General features: G+C 38.3%; 1 long non-coding RNA gene across 1 annotated transcript in view; it reads right to left on the bottom strand.

Annotated features, from left to right (window-relative positions):
* Nucleotides 1-18,417, bottom strand: part of LOC138068899 (uncharacterized) — a 256,258-nt gene that overhangs the window by 228,041 nt on the left and 9,800 nt on the right. Inside the window, exon 2 of the long non-coding RNA XR_011143753.1 lies at nt 11,688-11,801. This is a non-coding gene — a long non-coding RNA (uncharacterized lncRNA). The remainder of the gene's footprint in view (nt 1-11,687; nt 11,802-18,417) is intronic.

The following is an 18,417-nucleotide window of genomic DNA, read 5'->3' on the forward strand; positions in this document are numbered from 1 at the left end:
GTTACCTTTTCAGGATGGTCAACTTTTTGATGTACATTCTTCTCTCACTGATGCTACCCAGTTTAATAATTACATGCAATCTCTAATAATAATACAGCCAATCATTAGCAAAGAATTGGATAATTATGAACAGTCCTTAGCACTGAAAAATACTCTACAAGCCGAAATTTCTTTGTAAGCCAACTGTTACTTCAAACTACGCTAGTATTTTAGAGGAAAATTAATCTGCCACTTTTATACCCACAAGCTTTCCTTCCTCTTTGGAGGGAAGGTATGTGGCTGTGATTTGTATGATACTGAGTATATCTGGATAAAAATTCAATACATAGAACTTGAATGTGCAAAGGCACACGTACAGATAAGAGAAGCCATATTTAAGCCCATATGTTACTACTTACTACATCAACTGTCTTTTGAAACAAATTTTTCAAAAGAACAACTGTCTCTGTAAATCACCAATGCGCCATCAACACCAGCACCTGTAGCTCCCCCTTGTCCAAGAAGGACAGCCTCAGTGGCCAGACTATCAAATGTTAAAGAATACTTTGCCCTAAATTGAAAGGCTTTTGACACAGAGGTACACAGCCCTTAAGGATGTTTTTTCTGACCACAGTGTTTACTGAAACTGCATCTAAAAACTCATCTGCGTTGTCCTCCCTGGAGCTTGCATTTCATCTCCATTAGCTACTTGGAAGAGAATTAGCTTACCTACCAAAGCCTAGGTTTTGCCATTACCTCATGCTTATTCTTCAAGAAGTACCAGATAAACACACTCCCGTAACTTTTAATGCGTTAATATGGAAATCAACTGAAGTATGACACTACAAAAAATTAAGATTTTCAACTCTGGGAGATGTACCTCAAGTTCCTGTCCTGCCACACAGCCCTCAGTTGAGTTACTAATGCTGCCTTTTTTCTTAATCATTGAAAGGAAATACAGGAAAGATGAGACCGATTTCTTGTTCGCCCATTTTTCCTTATCAGAATTTCTTTTTTCCTCTGGGCATTGCTTATTTTCTAAAAATTTTAAAGTACTATTTTGTAACAGCTTTGTTTTCTTTCATAGCACATCTCCAAATTTTCACCAAGGGCTCAGGCACACATAACCCACCCAGGCAAAGTTAGACACACCAGTAAGTTTCAGTTTGTCGTCTGATCGCTGGTAATTGCCCACATGCGTTCCAAGGTCCATACAAATGCAGAGCAGTTTAAGTTGGCTTAATTTCAAGAGATATGGCCTAAGCTAATTTAAATATTTAGCATTCACCCCAGAAGAGCATGCTTAGTTACTGCACATCAGCTGATGAACGGTAGCTTGTTCTTACAGTTAAGCTCTCTACATCACTGGTTTTTTCCCTTCCAAACAACAAAAAAAAAACTTGTTAAGCAAAATTATCCTATTGTTTCTCAACTATCTTCTATAAACCCACATACCAGTTTAAAACCTAACACTGAGCAGTTACTTCTGCTGTTACCATCTGTTGCATATAAGCCCTGTTAGACTTGTGCAAAGAATTTACGTACAGTCTGTCCAAACGTGAAAAGGGCAGGACAAAAAAAATCTGTAATTTTATACTACCCCAGAGATCTTAAAACTGGCTCATTCTAGCTGCATTCAACCAGAACTATCAGCAATTTTTCAGGAAAAACTCATTTTGTAACACTCCCCAAAGGTTCATTGACATACTTTTCTCTGGTCAGAACAAATGGGGGGGGGGGGGAGGGGGGAGTGCTTTTTTTGCAAGGATATCTTTGGCTATTCAGCTGCTTCTGTTTTATTTTGATCCATACCGAAACATCTGTCCTAATTCTTTGGGGCCAGATTGATCAAGTTAATAAGATATGTACAATAGCAAACATTATCACCACACCAAACCTGCAATCTTGGATGTCTAAGTGATGATCTAACATAGAGCACAATATAAGTATATAGCATTTACAATACAATCCTACTCTAGCCACAATTTCTACCATATTGTTAAAAACAGTAAGTTAATTAATTAATACATTGTGAGAAATATCTACATGAAAGTGGCAGACGGGAGGAAAGACACAGAGATGCGAAACGACTTCTCTCAAGGCAGAAGAGAGATCAGTGACAAGGCATGAATAGAACTGAAACTCTTATTTCTAATTTTTTCATTAGATCATGGTGTTTCTCCATAAATAGGACCTAACAGATCCTGAAAAGCATTAAGTTAAACTCTTGACCTGCCGAACTGTTTTCAAAGAGCGGTTACTATGCTCGGCTACTCACGTTCTAAACGTGAAAGTCTCATCTGTACTTCAATAAATTACAGAATCACAGAATCGTTTAGGTTGGAAGGGACCTCTGGAGATCATCTAGTCCAACCTCCCTGCTCAAGCAGGGACCTCTAGAGCATATTGCCCAGGATCACATCCAGACAGCTTTTGCATATCTCCAGGGAAGGAGACTCCACTACCTCTCTGGGCAACCTGTTCCAATGCTCTGTCACCCTCACACTGAAGAAGTTTTTCCTCAGGTTTAGGTGGAACTTCCTGTGGTTCAGTTTCTGCCCAAATTAATAAACTATACAAAGATTTTAAGTGCATATTTAAGCATATTTGTTTACAAATACATTTTTGCTCTATTAACTATTTTAAAATTTTTAAAATGTCTGAAAACGGCTTTTTTCCCAATAAAACCAAAACTCTTTTGCTCCAGAACCCAGCTCCAATATTTAAAGATAGTCCTGATAAAGGGTCTTCTCTTTAAAGCAGAAGCTCATGCTACAGTGAAATAAACTCCTCTGCCCCAATATCAGCACTTCAATGCTAGAATAATACAGTTAGACAGAGGAAGTTCTCATTGGTGGACTGTACTGAAGAACTGGGGATTCAAAAATGAAGGATAAATCAGGGATAAAGTCTCAGTGCTTCTGCTTAGTCCTTCAGCAAAATTCTGTTCCCTCTAAGTAGGAGCAACAACTACTACTTTACACTGCCAGCGTAAAACCAGCCCTGATCGCACAGAGATTAACCTCTGAAGAAGTGCTGATTCAGGCCCTGAACAAGGTCTTCTCATTTCAGCTCATCAACTGGGCTATTTTTGTGGGTGATGCAAGGAGGAACAGGCCTACAACTTTAACTTCACCAGTACAATGCCACGATACTTACAACAACCGTAAAACAGCTTCAAAGGGGCTACAAAGCTGCCGCTTAGCAGCGGCGTTCCACTCTTAATTAACATTTTTGGAAATGCTGCAATTCAGCTGTACGGCCGTTCTATCTCAATTGATAGCTGACTGGAAGTGGTTTTCACAGCTGGGCTGCCAATCCAATGCCCAGGGAGGCTGCAGTATCACTGATGTTGCAGCGCTCATTAGAGCTGCAATTAGTATTTCTGGAACTGCTGCAAGTCAGCTTGGTGACCGCTCTGTCTCACTCAATAGCCAGGTGGAACCTATGTCAGAAGTGAGCTTTGAGGCTGGCGCATGGAGCAGCACAGAGACGCGATGCTACCACAAGTCACTGCTGTGACATCTCTGCAGAGCACTTCCAGTACATCGCTAACCTTACAGTTAAGGGCAAGCCTTTAAAAAAAAAAAAAAATCACAGACACTTAGCATTGCTTCATCCACGAAGCAAAGACTTATTGAAAATCTCATCAGCGCCACTTATTCTGCATTACAGTGACCCAAGTTCCCAATGCAAACACCACGCTTGTCTCTAGTGACGTCAACTGCCATGTCTCCACTGACTTCAGCGCGATCAGGACAAGTTTTTCTGTAACGTGGTGTATATACCCTTTGCTTCTCTGCAGATCTACTTCTGTGAGAGAGGTTTTAAAAGTTTCTGTAGCTCATAACGAGGACATTAACAGCCCACTGTGTAAACATGTCTCTGCACATATAAAATATATAATATTATCAGCTGATTTAGAAAAGGGAGATTTAGTCTCACACAGAGAGAACAGACATGCTTTAATTAACATGATTAACATGATTATTTACAATCTGTATCTGACAAAGTCTGTGTGGGAGTTTAAAATGCTACAATACATTATAAGCATTTTGACTCTGGCCTCTTTCTGTAGTATCGTCTTACTGAGCACGGGACGTAAATGACATAATGGAATTTTAAACTAGATATGTATTTTTTACATTCCTGCCAGAGAACTCATAGTTCTAAGGACCCCCTATCACCTTTCTGGGACAAACTCAAGAAAAGAATAAACCTTTGGTTTTGGTGATTTAGCATGAAGCATGTTACTGATAAAACTAGAACACGCTCAAAATAGAAAGTTTGCGTAGGTGCTAATGCATGTCATATTTCAAAGCCATGCATTAATGCTTTTTACTGAAAGCAAGTCAGGAAAAAATGTTAGATTACATCCCCCTAGATTTCTAAAGTTCAGAGATCATACCCAGCAAAAGAGTTAAGTGAAACCTCATGAAAGGCAGTAAAATAAAAGTCAGCTGTGGCCCAAGTTGCAGCCTTCTCCTTTGGTGCTTGTGTTTGTTCACAGCTTGTTTGTTTGTTTCCCCACTGCACAGTTTACAAAGTATGTAGCTTATTATGTGGATTAGCCAAGTGGCGAATGCTTTTGAAGACAAATCGCATGAAATAGGAGTTTCTGCAGAAATCCCTATTTTGCACATTCCACTATGTACATCCCACTCTGTAGCAGACATTCCCTTGCTTACTTCCTATCACTTGTGATATTAATCTTGCTCTCCTGGAACGAGAAAGTGCATGTGTGGGGTGTGGGACTGACTGTTTGTTTGTTTTACTTCTAGCCACCACCCGAAAGGAAAGGTGTTAAAAGCCGCCCAGTGAGGGGAATGAGAGAAGATCACGATGTCAGGCCACTAAACAAAACAAAAGTGTGTGTATGGGGGGAGGAAGGAGATTAATCTTATTAGGATCATATATCATGAGGTTGTCAGGTGTGAAAGCAAACGAATGGCCTCTGTTTATCTGAGCTAAACCGTGTGGTTCACCAAAAGACTCACTCCAAGCAGAGATTTTTTTTTTTTTCTTACCCTTAATAAATTGGCTAAGTCGGTGCAGAATGTTGATAATGAAGTATGTGCAAGGGAGGTCTACGCTCCTACCTTCTAGTGTTTAGAGGCAACCAAGCTTTTTTTTTTTTTTTTTTTTAATCACAGCTGATTCAGAAAGCCCTTTGGAAAGATGAAGTAGGTAGAAATCAAAATAAATGGATTCTATTAAAACCAGCAATGCATCAACTGCTTGATAAAGTGATTAATAAACAGCTTAGGATGGTGATTGATTAAACTCTTTAATCAAAGTGCTAAACTGACTTAATATGGATAGTTTCAACATGTTCAAAGTATACATTTTCACAGCCAAGGGTTCAGAGTTGTTTATGTAACTTTTCTGAAGTGTATCCCATAGGTCTAACCTTCAGATAGCTAGGGCTGTGGAATGTGTAAGCGTTATAAAGAGCTATAAATACATATTGCATTAGTTGCTGAAAGTTTGCAAGCAAATTACTGTTTTCACTGGGCAATATTTCTCCCCCAGAATTTCAGGTGCTGGATTCATTTATGTTATGTTACAATAGGACTTTGAAAGAGGACAGGACAAAATAAAAAGCAGCTTTCTAAACTCGCTCCTTTTTGGCCCTACCATCAGCAGAGTAGTACAGAATCTAAGCAAAATGGTAGCAGGACAGGATTATATTGGGGTGGAGGACAGAGTGCCTATCTAGTGCAAGAGGCATTTCATTTGCTTCAAGATTTGATGTCATTTTTCCCCACACAGTCCATCATCAGCTAGGTTCATTAGCCTAATTCACTATTGCAGGATACGCAAGAAGGTCTGCAGTTCAGGTATACAGGCATGCATGTGCCCACTATTACCAAATCTCAGACTTGGTCACTGGAATACAATAGCATATCAGCTTTCATTCAGGAGTCTAAAAGAGTTTTGAGGTATACCATGACTGTATCAAAAAACTAAAAACTACCCTAAAAAAATACCAAAAGCAACTGCAGGGAATTAAATCTTTTGCCTTTTATATCTGCATCAAATTGGGGGGGGGGGGGGGGGGGAAGGGAAGGGGTGCAATGACTCCTTGAAAGCTCCCCAATGGCCTGGGGCATTGAAATCTGGCAAGTTTTAAAATCCTTATGCATAGACATTTAAAAATGAAACTTCACAGACTTCCCTCATTTTTTGTTTTTAGTTAACTGGCTGCTATTAGAAACAAAGAATAAGCTGGCTCTTAAAACTGGGCATTCCACCTGGTAAAAACATGTGCAGAGATGAATAAAAGAAGAACACCCACTGTCCTTCCCTCAGTCTGAAGACTTGTGATAGCTCTGGAAGCCTGGGCTGCAATCTAAATGTCTGTAGCCCTGTAAAAGGTAATAAATGTTAGTATACTTTTAATGCACCATAACTACTTTTAAGCTCAAACTATCAATCATCGTTACATACAGTCTCTCCTTGTATGCCTGCCAAAGTGTTTCAGGTAGCAATACAATTATCCCGTTATGAGCATATATAAAACACACACCCCATGCAAGACCCTGCGACAGCAAGGTGCTTCACGTTTGCCATCCCTGGAGGAGGGACAAACTCCGCAGGAGAAAACTAATAACGTGTAATGGTCTGAGGGAATCTGCACAGGGATTTTCAATGGTCTCGTCACTGTAAAATATATAGGACAAACAAATCACTTAAATAGCTTGGAAAGTGGCTGTGCAGTGTTTTATAAACAATCAATAAAGCTTTAAAATCAATATCTTGATGAACCACCAACCATTGTAGGTTATTAAGAAGAGTGACTTTTCTATAGGAATATACAATTTGAACAGCTATTTGAGAACGGAGTTAAGCCTATCTAGTTCCATTGCCTGCTTCCATCATTGAAGTATATTTATAGGAATATCAGCCTGCCTCTCCACATCATGCACACAGTACTATGAGCTGGAACAGTTTCCTCCATATTGCATTGTCACATCAGCCCCGAACTATGAAGACTGTAAGGCTTTCTGTATGGAGTCATAAGTTCTACAAGCATTAGGTACCCACAGTTTCCTAGACTTGCTTATACAGCTTTCACTGAGAAATTAAAGAGATGAAGCAAAATTAGATTTATACAGAGGCTGTTCCAGCTAAAGGCTTGTTTCTGAAGTAGTAAATGAACACTTAATGTGTACAGATTTCAATGAATAAAATTATTATCCAGTGATACAAATCCAGAACAGAATTGCCCATAGATGAAATCAAATAAAATATGGTAAGCTGGGTAATCAGAACAGTTGACAATATAGATAGGAATTCCAAAATACAAAAAGCTGGACTTCAGAAAAGATGTAGATTTGCCTTGCATAAAGCTACTGGGATCATGCAAAGCATAGAAAAAAAGATGGTTTGATAGTTATAGTCAAAGGCCAAAAGCCTCTCACATGAAAAGCATTTATTTCTGTGTGCAGGTGCTTGATACCCTCTACACTCAAGTCTCTTGACGAGCTATACTTAATTGACAAACAATTCACAGCACCTCCCATTAAATGCAGTCTTATAAAAGAGACAAACTAGAAAAATATATGCACAATTCTATGATGTATTTGGGAGTCACTTACAGTAGTTATTGGCATCATTTTCAAAATAAGTCTATAGTGAGCACCATCATCTGGAGTTTTGCTCCCCTACTTCTAGAAATTCACATCTCATTCCACCTTACATGTATTGCCTGACTGATTCCTTTTAATTCCCTGTGTTATGGCAGGTTATGACAAGTAGGTGATAATCAACAGAGCCTACTTAAGGCCTAGAGGGCCATGAAGAAGGGAAGATTTTCTCTCTCGGTTCTTTCTTATGCTTACTCAGGTCATATGTGTCCGTCTCCAGTTAACCAGTGTGGAGTCCACAGACACAGGCATGTATATCAGTAAAAACTCCAGTACATTGAGGGAAAAGAATGGGACAGAGACACAGCAGTGTGAAGAGATTACCGCTCCTCTGAATCCCCAAAAGACTTTTCATGAGTGCAGGCCTGGGACCAGATTTTTAAATGACAGCACTATGAACCCAGGGCAAGTTCTGAATATTATCAATTAAAGTAACAATATGAAAACAATTGTTTAACTGAGAGTAATTTAATAAAATAACCTTGATTTCTGTCATTTTGTGCAAGTGATTGTTTTGCCATGTACAACTTCTGGGAATAATAATTACCTTGGGCAAAAATCAGAAGCACTAGTATAGCACAAAAAAGCAATTGGTCTTGTAATATTTTCAATGCCAAACAAAATAAGAGCTGCCAGAAAGTAGGAGTCATCTTTGCCTGCAGCTTCCTGCACTACCAGAGCATTTGGATTCAGGTAAAATCTCCATGTGAAATGCCTCTAGTATTAGCTGCAGTGCCTAGCAGCAGGTCATCACCGATATGAGGTTCTTAACATTTTTCTTCTACAATTAAGACGTGACAGCTGAGAGTTGATTTTAAATTCATGCAATTTTGAGCACAGAAGAACTTTTCCTCAGCATGGTGTCCTCCATTAATAAAACTAAGCACTTTCTATGTTCTTACTGGCTGCTGCTGAGAGAATAATTAAAGTCATATTTCAGTCTCCGCCAAACACAATTTTCAGGACCTAATCCAAAGGCTGCGCAAGTCAAAAGGAACCCCTCCACTTAACAAAACAGACCTTTGAATATAGCAGAAACTTCAAATGGTCTTTGACTCACTCTCACAGTGCACTCACCATCTTCAGTTTCTGATGCACATGAAACTTCCGTGTGCGCCAGATTTTAGACTCAACTTTTTTCATCCACCAGCTGTGTCTGTATGCTCAAAGTTTTTCACATAGCAGCAAAGGTAATGCGATTTGATGAAAGTCAAGATTTAGCCTTCTCTCTTTTTAGAAAAGTAGATCTTATTAAAGACATCTTCTAGAACTCTTTATTCAGACAGTAATGAAAAAAAAAAAAGCATTTCTTTCCTACCATCTCTAAACCACTCAGCATATTTAAGTTCAAAGAAGGGCTTTATCCCATTACTTTTCCTTTCAAGAAAGACTAATGATTACACTGCAACCAAATTAGGAGTTCATCCCTATAAATAGGCTGTGTGAGAAGGAAAGACGGGGGGGCTCTGTTTGTTAAGAGAAAACAATATTTCCACATGTGTATGTTCAGGGCTAACGAGAAACACCATCTGCAAGGCTGGAATATTTTCACACTCCTTTCTATTATACAAAACAATAAACCCTCTCCAGCTGATTTCTCTCATTGTAGAATGCAAATTGCCTATAAGAGACCTCAGGGTGTGAGAAGACACTTATCAAACAGATATTACACATGCTCTCAACTATACAATTTTAAATATATTAAGGATAAAAAGGTATCAACAAACCTCCTTTTCTGTGGTTATAATAATTATGATCTGAAGTACCTCTGTTTAAGGCACTGCTTAGGATATGGATCTTTCCGACCTTAAGTCTAAGACAGCATCTGCCTCATACCAGGGGGAGAAGTAAATTTTGAATAACAACTGAAAAAGTTAATTTCAGTACTTTTTTAATGTGTCAAAAAGGGAATACTTTCACCTTGCTAAGATGCTATAACAGAACATTGAAAAGTGCACCTTTTACAAGTTTATTTTATAAAGGTAGACATCCTATTAAAGAAACTGAGGTCATTAACATTTTGATGCAGAGTCACACTTTCCAAAATTAAATTCATTGTTAGTAACTGAGCAGTGCCCTCTCATGAAGTAATTGATTTCCATAAAAGAACTCACGTCTTGCTGTTTCTCTGCAAAAATCAAGTTGGTGACTGAACGACCCTATATAGCACGTTCTGGATGAGAAATAACGCAGTTTCAGAACCAGCAAGGCTTTCTTGGTGGGTGGGGGAAGGTTCACAACCCTTCTGAGCATCAGAAGTGATTTCTCACTGTTGCAAGATCTTCCCTCCTCAAACAATTCTGCAAATCAGGTGTGGATCTTTAAAAATAGAATCTTATTAAAGTAACAAACTAGCAAAACAAACCACACTGTGCTTGAGTAGTTCAGATTAGTGTCATCAGCCTAATTTCAGCAGAAAGGGTGAGTTATTTCAATTACTTTACTTCTAAAGGACAGCAGTCTATTGAGGGGGAAAAAAGTCACAGGAAAGACTAACAGTGGAGTTCTCCACAACCAGAAATTCAACTTCCTTGTTCTTACAGGGAAGTAATTAAGGTCCACTCATTTTTAATGCATCATAAATAATCTTCACACTTGCTGTTAAGTTAATTAATATAATCAGTAATGCCAAACGCATCAAAATGAAACTTATTTTGCAAACACGCAGAATGTTCTGCCTCATTGCCTCTCTATCAAAATTAAATGTCATTTTGCTAACAACTTTTGCAAAGTTTTAATTTCAATCCATTTTGATCACAATTTTTTATATAAAAGATAGAACTAATCCAAAGCAACGTTGGCCTTCTCTGATAGACTATAAGCATCATGGGAACATATTCCCTAGCACTTACGGTCTGATTCTGCAGGAAGTTCTGAGGTCAGGTTACTTATGTCCTTAAGTGTTTCATATCAAAGTATTAGGTATTATTCATTGACCTTCACTGAATTGCCAGAAATTGCTTTTACGTAAAATGAAAGTAGAGTAGGTGGCTAAATTGTTCATTAACACCAATGCAAGTAAAAAGGAAAAATAATTGCCTATAAAAGTTACAAGAAAAAAATCTAACGGGCAAGAAGCAAAGTCTTACTTTTGGAATAGAAAGCTTATAACTATTTTTATGACGATGGACCTGCACTCAGCTTTCTCAGTCTGTGAGCATAGTTCACACATTCATATGATAATTGCTCAAATCCAAAAGATAAAAAAAATATAGAAAAATAATTATAGGCTTTATTTTGTGGTCCTGCATGCCCTGGGAAATCCAAGTGTGGAAAGGTTCACAGGCAGTGAGACACTACTGGAATGCTGTCAACTAAGTACAGCGATACACCGAATCCATATGGGCCCACACTTTGGGATCTAGTTTCTTCCATCCCCTCTGTGAAGAACAGTAGAAGTCTCTTCTCCTGTAAAGCTGCCTAGAAGATTATTCTGAGCAAAAAGCCTGAGTTCCTGTAAATGCTACATGATACACTGGCTGTTTTCCTGCATTGTATCAATCCCTAAAACGTGTATGAAATGTGTATGAAATTTCATTAAAAGACATTCAGGATCTTAAGTGATTAAAAAAAAAGGAGAACTGCCAAACATTTCAGGATTGTTTCTATTCAGTAGAAGGTGGGGGGTGGGCTGGGGGTGTTTACCTAGGGGATATTCTGCATGATGTTCTAAAAGTTAGGCTTGTAGGAAGCCTCCAGCTTGATTATGAGGAAATCAAGTGTGTTCTTGAAGAAAAAGTTTGCACGAGTTTGGCCACCCGTGCTCCTCCACAGGCTCACAGCTGATACATTTTGGGTAGTCCCTGTATACACTTAGGTACTTTGTTCTTCAAGGCATTAAAAAAATTAGTAGAACTATGTTACAAATAATGTAGCTGAGCACTTTTAGGGTTACCCCCTTTTGTGGGATATCTGTGCACATATAGGCTTTAACGATTTACTTGGTAACTGCAGATCTTCAAACAAATTTTGAGAAAAGCTAATACAGTCAGAACAAGTGGCAAAGTGGCATTGAAGACATTGAGCAGTAAAAAGCAGCAGAACTATATTTCCACTTACGTCACAGGTTTTTGTTTCTCTGAACAGATGACCAAATCTCCTTCTTCAATACAAAGAAAATTTCCTTTCAGAGTTTAGTACTGCTGCCCACCACCAGTGCCTCTTGCATAAAACCTATAACAATAAGAACATCTCTAGTGACCTTCATGAAGTCTTATGTTTCCTTTGGGTTTCAGGAGGAAAAACGTTGCTTCTTGTGTAATATTTAAAAATGTATTTACTCTTGCCTCTAAATAGGAATCCAGTGCGAAACACAAAGGCAGAGCCTCAAGTGGTTTTAATAGAGCTAGAATTTTATATCACAGTTTTATTCACAACAATAAATTCTGCATCTTTCTACAAGGGCTTCACTGCTCACAGTCATTCCTTTGAACTTCACTTAGGTAAACATTCAGGAACCAGGAACAAAAGGAAATGAAGAGATCTAAAATCTCAGTGGTTTCTAACTTACAAACAAGTTTTTTTTCCTATTTAGGCAAGACCCACATCTCAATTCTTCAGCGACCTCCCCAGAATGACAAGGAAGAGATTCATCCAGCATTGAGATCATAGAGAGATCAAGAAACAGTCAATGCTGAAGCTAACATTATTTTAGGAATTATACTTTTTGTTACTGTTGTTTAAGAGAAAGTAAAACCCAGGTTACCTGAGCAGAAAACTCCCAATTAAAAGAAACCCAAATCATAATACTTCCTGGGAATAAATCATGTTTTTACATTAAAGTTGCTTGCCCATTAGCTGCAAAACCTACAGCAGATGATCCTAAAAGCAAGTTAACTCAAACAGCAGGCAGTAAACAGTACATCATATTGCTAGAATAGCTGAGCTGTTTCCAACAGCCTTCTCATTATTGTATTTTTCTAATGTTTTTATTCTAAAATCATTTCTTTCACATCAGAAACAATTTACCTCTAGCCAGGTTTTAAATCAGTGATTTCCTATCAGTGCACATTTGCTTTCAAGTGATTATTTTAAATATATGCCATTCAAGACAAATGAATTGAAATATACTAAGTACAGCTCAAGTTTCTAAGAGCAGACACCACCACCACCACGTCTTTAGAATATGCCAGTGTGCTAAGCACCTTTGCCGAAACCTTTTCTTTCTAATATAAAGAAGGATTGACTCATCCACTGCTCCAGAATCCAAGTCAAAGCTCTCCAAGGACACTTTCCTCCACAAAGACCTGATTTCCACTTCCATAACTAGGAAAGCACAGACCTGAACCTCATTAATGCTACTCCCATCTCTCCTTACAGGGAGGAAATGTACTTTCCTCTACTGCAAGTGATGCCAGGGATGAGCACAGATTTAGGCTGATGCATCTGGGCATTACAAACACCTGCTGAAACCTCAGGTGAAGCAAGAGAGAAGGTGCTGAATGACCGCACTCACTGCTTACACTCTGCCACCTTATTCTGAAATGGCACGATACTACCAGTAACATGGGATACGGGACAGCCTTCTTGGATGCATGCGGATGGAAGAATAGAAGGAAATACCAGAAAAATTAGTTCAGGAAAACTACATCACAGAAACACAGTACATATTCCCCTGTCTTTTCTCAGAAGGATGATCTCCTGACAAGAGCACAGATCCAGCAGGAGAGTTGACCCTGGCCTTACTTCAGTTTTCCTGCAAGGACTGCGATTGTCAGAACCAGTGTGAAGCCCACTACCTAGGCTTAAGGAAACGTATACGTAGCCTGTCTGACCAAGCCCTCTCGGAGGCCTACGTGGGCCTAACTGTAGGTCAGAATAAGACGTTTTCTGCAACACTAGATTTACTGTTCTGCAGGAGAATTAATTTTTCCCAGATAGAATAAACCCTGGATAGCATATCACTCAGATTACAGAAGAGGCTCAGGAATTTTAGCCCTTGCGAGTACAGTGTGTCTCAAGCTTCCTCAGCAAGTGCACAAAAGTTAACACTAAATTCCAAGTACACAGAGGGCAAGACACTCATTGACTTCTGTGGGAGCAGAATCTGGCCCAGCTACAAGAAACATCACAAAAGAAGCCTTGACTTGCAACAAGGATCAGTCAAGACAAAAGTATTCGAGTCAGGGCACTGCTAGACAATCTTGCTGGTTGTCAGATCTGCAGTGTAATGACATGTCAATTTGATTCCCTTTGTGCATGAGCTTGAAGCCTATCTTTGGGCCTGAATTCTTCTGTACTTCAGTTTTTCTTTTGTTCCAATGGCACTTCTCCCAACATTACTTGACAATGAGTGATGCTCCACAACCCTGATCTTTCACACCCTGTTGGTGACCTATAACTTTTCATGCATAACCTTTGACCTGGGTCCTGACAGTTTGATTTATTGTCCAGTGTTATGATTTATGAGTATCTTCTCAGAATAATTAATGGACAACAGGTGGCAGCATAATAATTTTGATTACCCAGCGGTTCATGAAACCACTACAAAGGTGACTTCATTTACTGAATAAGAAAAGGACAACAATTAGAAATTAAACAAAGCAATCCTTTATGCCTTTTTGTTTTTCACTCTGTCTGTCAAACAGAAGACTTTATTTAGCCTCATTGCCTCCCCTCTCAAATACTCCGAACTTGAATTCTATGCAGAAGACAGTATTTCCCTAATCATAGTTCTGGTAGAATTATTTTGCTGTTGGAAAAAGCCTCAATTAATTGCATGCTGTCAGTTTCTATAAAACCAAAGAGTTTTTGGTTTTCTTTTAAATCTACTTTTTGCAAATTTGCACTATGTGGCCCCAAGTTCATTCTGAAGTGTAGGTTTTCGTTAATTTACACTTTTGAGGAACTGTGGAAGTACTGCATCTTAGATTCCACTCATCTAAAGTTGGATCCCCAGTCAAAAAGAAATTATTTCCGCAATTCAAGTCTTAGGTAGGCAGATGATCTCTCTGAAGGTGTTTAAACTATCCCTACCGATGACATTAGAGGAAATGTTCCTGCTAAGTGCCTTAAATTCTTGCTTAAATTCAGGTTAGAGGATAAGGCTCCCTTGTGCATTAGCTGCTATATAATCTATGAAGTTCAAAATAACTTTTTCCAACAGATACTCCAAGGGGGCTTGAAATCCAGTAACAGCCACAAGACATGTGATATCCCAGTAAAGAAAAATAAACTGCTACTACTATGATTTATGCTTTCTCAACACTATTTTACATGTTGTCCTCCTACTTCTTTCAGTTGATCACAATCCCCTATTATTTCAGATAGACATATGTTGATACGGCAGAGAAGATAATGACGTCATCTAAACGGACAATGGGATCCATGGCCAGATTTTCAGAGCTAATCAGTTAAGATTTTCAGTGAAGTCAATGAGAGCTGCAAGTTTTTAAACACTTCAAAAAAACGTCAAGCCAATGGTGAATAAAGAATGAAGCTGCTGCTATTTGCTCTTAGGATATAATATTATATTGCGGAACCAAGGCATCCTTTAACCAACATCATACATTCCATTCTTCTTAGATATGCTTTTAAATATTGATTAAAATAAGTGGGATAATGGTGTGGTTTCTTAATGTTTATTAAGAGATAAGGAGTCTGAGCCACAGCTGGTACAACTCAGACCATTGAAGTCAAGAGGACTCCAGCAGCTTGCACCAGCCTGGACACCGGAACCAGAGCTCCTCCTTCTCATCTACCCCTAAAAATAAACTAAAAACATTCTAATGAATTACAGCAACAAAACTCATTTGTCACAATTACTCTGCATGCCCAAGACAGCATATGCAAAATGAATTTTTGTACCATCACAATAGTGATACTCCAGGCTTATCATTTTAAAGTTTTAAAACTTTAAAAACATTCCTACAATGCTGCTTTACATGCACAGCTTAGTAACAACTTAACACATATCTATGAAATATTCATTCCTAGTACATTCAAATTTTCAAATATCTGATGGCGAGCCTGGTTAATAGATAAAGCAGAGTTCCTGGAATATTAAAAGCACTGAAGCTTTCGCAAGGTTCCTTAGTGGAAAAAATAAATAAATTACTGTTCTTGAAATCAGACTTGTTTTATTTCCCTCCTTTCCCTTGAGGGCTCAAAAGACACCCTTACAACAGAATATGATTATAATGAAGCCAGTTTTGTCCTTAGCAGTGTTATCAAACCTTTAATACCACATTAGCTGCTTAATATACAGAAAATGTAGCAAGAGAAAAAGCACTAGTATCCAACTACATTCTCAGTAGAAATGAAGGAAAAATTTATAACAAATCAGTTATCAGATTAATGCAGCTGCATTTTCTACTCATGAATAGCCACAAGCTTGCTACAAACGGAAGAATAACACACACCATGTTTTTATGACTGTCGTATATGCTCTGGTTCATTCTAACTAATGTTTTAATTTGGGATCGTGTCTCAGTGGTGATGGTCTAATATATCACATGACACTTTCTTCTCTTTGATTGGGCGGTGCAAAGGTATTCATGGTGCAAAATTTACATGCAAATCTTAAAGGAGCAATTGTGAGCATGTATGAACACCACAGGTTTTGCCACTAGAACTCACTTATGTAAATGCTGACACATGTTTAAGGAGAGCAATTCATTTCAACATCTCAATGACTATTTGTTGAATGCTTTCTAATTGTTTTTAACTTTTATTCCATGATCAGCTATAAGGTAAAATTAAGAAAAACTTTTGGTAAAATGAAATTTCACCAATTTACATAGATAAAAGGACACAAATTTTACATGTCCATGCCACTGACTGTGCCTTTTCTGTTTTGATTCTCATGTGGGAAAAGGCAAGCTTTAAAATGGTATATTGCTCAAGTCATGATGCGATTTTAGTACTTTGTTTCCCATCAATTTTTAAATTAATTATCTGGAAGCAAGGAGCGGTTCATTTTTGGTCATAGACTTTTTGATTAGAAGCTGTGACCCTTTATGCCTTTTTGGCATGCTCTATACAACACCAATGACATGCAGCATGACCTCTGACACCTGATTCAACAAAAAGTAACTCCCAGACAGATCTTTCATATTCAGCAATCTCTTTGTTACACCAGGACGCTTACCCAGTTCCATTCCTTAAAATCCACCACATCTCCCCATTTTCTGCCCTACCTCCTCCTACTCAGGAACTTATTTGGTAGCAACGTTTCTATCCTTCCATTTGTGTCTCTCCTTCTGTTTTTACAAACTTTACACTATACCATCGTCCCATATGTTTGTGCTGCACACAAGGAGGTTTCTTTAGAAAGCGCTGATGCTAATTATAAATTTAATTTGCATTTTAATTAGAATGGTAGCAAATTAAAAGCGTGGCAGCTGGAGAATTTTGAACGCTTTGCAGAGATTTGGTGTCAGTATCTCCCTGTTTCTGACTTTGCTCTCTTTTCATTTTTCCTCTCACTATCTTTCATTCACACAAACATATTGGCAATTTTTCTCCTCTTGTTTTTTTTGTCTATTTTTTATTTCTCCATTTTCTCCCCAAGGATCAAGTTATAAATTATTTCTTTTTTGTACTGATAAACAGTATACTGTTGTCTTGTGCCAGTACATGGTGTACTGTAGTGATAGTGCCGCTTTTAAGTGAGCTTTTGTGAAGCTCTGTTAGCACTGCCCTATTTTGCTATTTATATCCATAGTTTATTTACAGGTAGGAATCTATTCTACACCCCTTTGACTAATTTCAAATTCCAGACTGTAGCAGGAAACTCTAGCCTAGCCCTAGACATTTCATTTTTACATGGTTCAAATGTGCAATAGGTCTGTAGAACCTTAACAAAAGCCATTCAGAATGCATTGGGGATTGCTCAACTTCATTCTTTACTTAGCAAATGCAGCATTCAGTGTGCTTTTGGACAAAAGACTGAAGTAATCTGTCATTCTTTTGGTCCATATAATGGCATATATTCTGGCCCTGGTGTCTCCTGGTGCCGCCTTTCATTTGTGATGTGAGCATGTCTGGCTTTAGCACTCACGTGAGCACATTTAGTCAGTTCTGTCATTTTCCCTATGTTGCATCTCCATGGTCATTTTCATTCCTTCTGTTCACTTCCCCCACGGTGTCCTTGCTCAATAATTTTCATTAATTGATTGACAGCTCTGATAGACCCAACTAACCTCTATCTCACTCTCATGTCGGTTTTTAAATAAGTACTTGTACGTCCAATGACCTTGTCGCCTCATCAGATATCAGAAAATGAGCATGCAGATATGGAGGAAACTGATTAGCAAAATAAGGAAGATCTCACTTCTGGCATAAGTCCATAATAAGCTCTGACAACTAACTTTGCAGTTAGGCATTTAAAGCAAGAGACCTACAAATGTGGACTAAATAGACCGTAACCAGTTTCCTAAGCACGGGTTGCAGTAAAAGGAAGACTTAGAACATAAGTAACGTAACAAGCTTTCCAGAAAGCTGGAAAACAGGCAGCACTTCCAACAGGCATTATTCACCAGAATTTTTTAGCGCTTACAATTTTGCATTTTTATACACCATTGTTTAGCCCCCAAAATCCATCCATTGAAAGAGAAGTGAATGGATAAATGAAATTATGTTCTATTTAGTTGTTTAACAAAGATACAGCATACCAATGATCTACTATGAAATAGCACAATGATGGGTTTTCAGAAAATTTTTAACTGCTTAGTCTTACTCAGAGCAAAAATGAATTTCCTGTAAGGAGCCAAACCAGCAGACTCAGGTGTTCAGAATACAGAAGCTTGACCCTGCTTAGCCAGAAGTGTATCTGGAGCCCCAGAATGCA

Source organism: Struthio camelus, chromosome 12 (genome assembly GCF_040807025.1).
Source record: "Struthio camelus isolate bStrCam1 chromosome 12, bStrCam1.hap1, whole genome shotgun sequence".
Taxonomy (NCBI): Eukaryota; Metazoa; Chordata; class Aves; order Struthioniformes; family Struthionidae; genus Struthio; species Struthio camelus.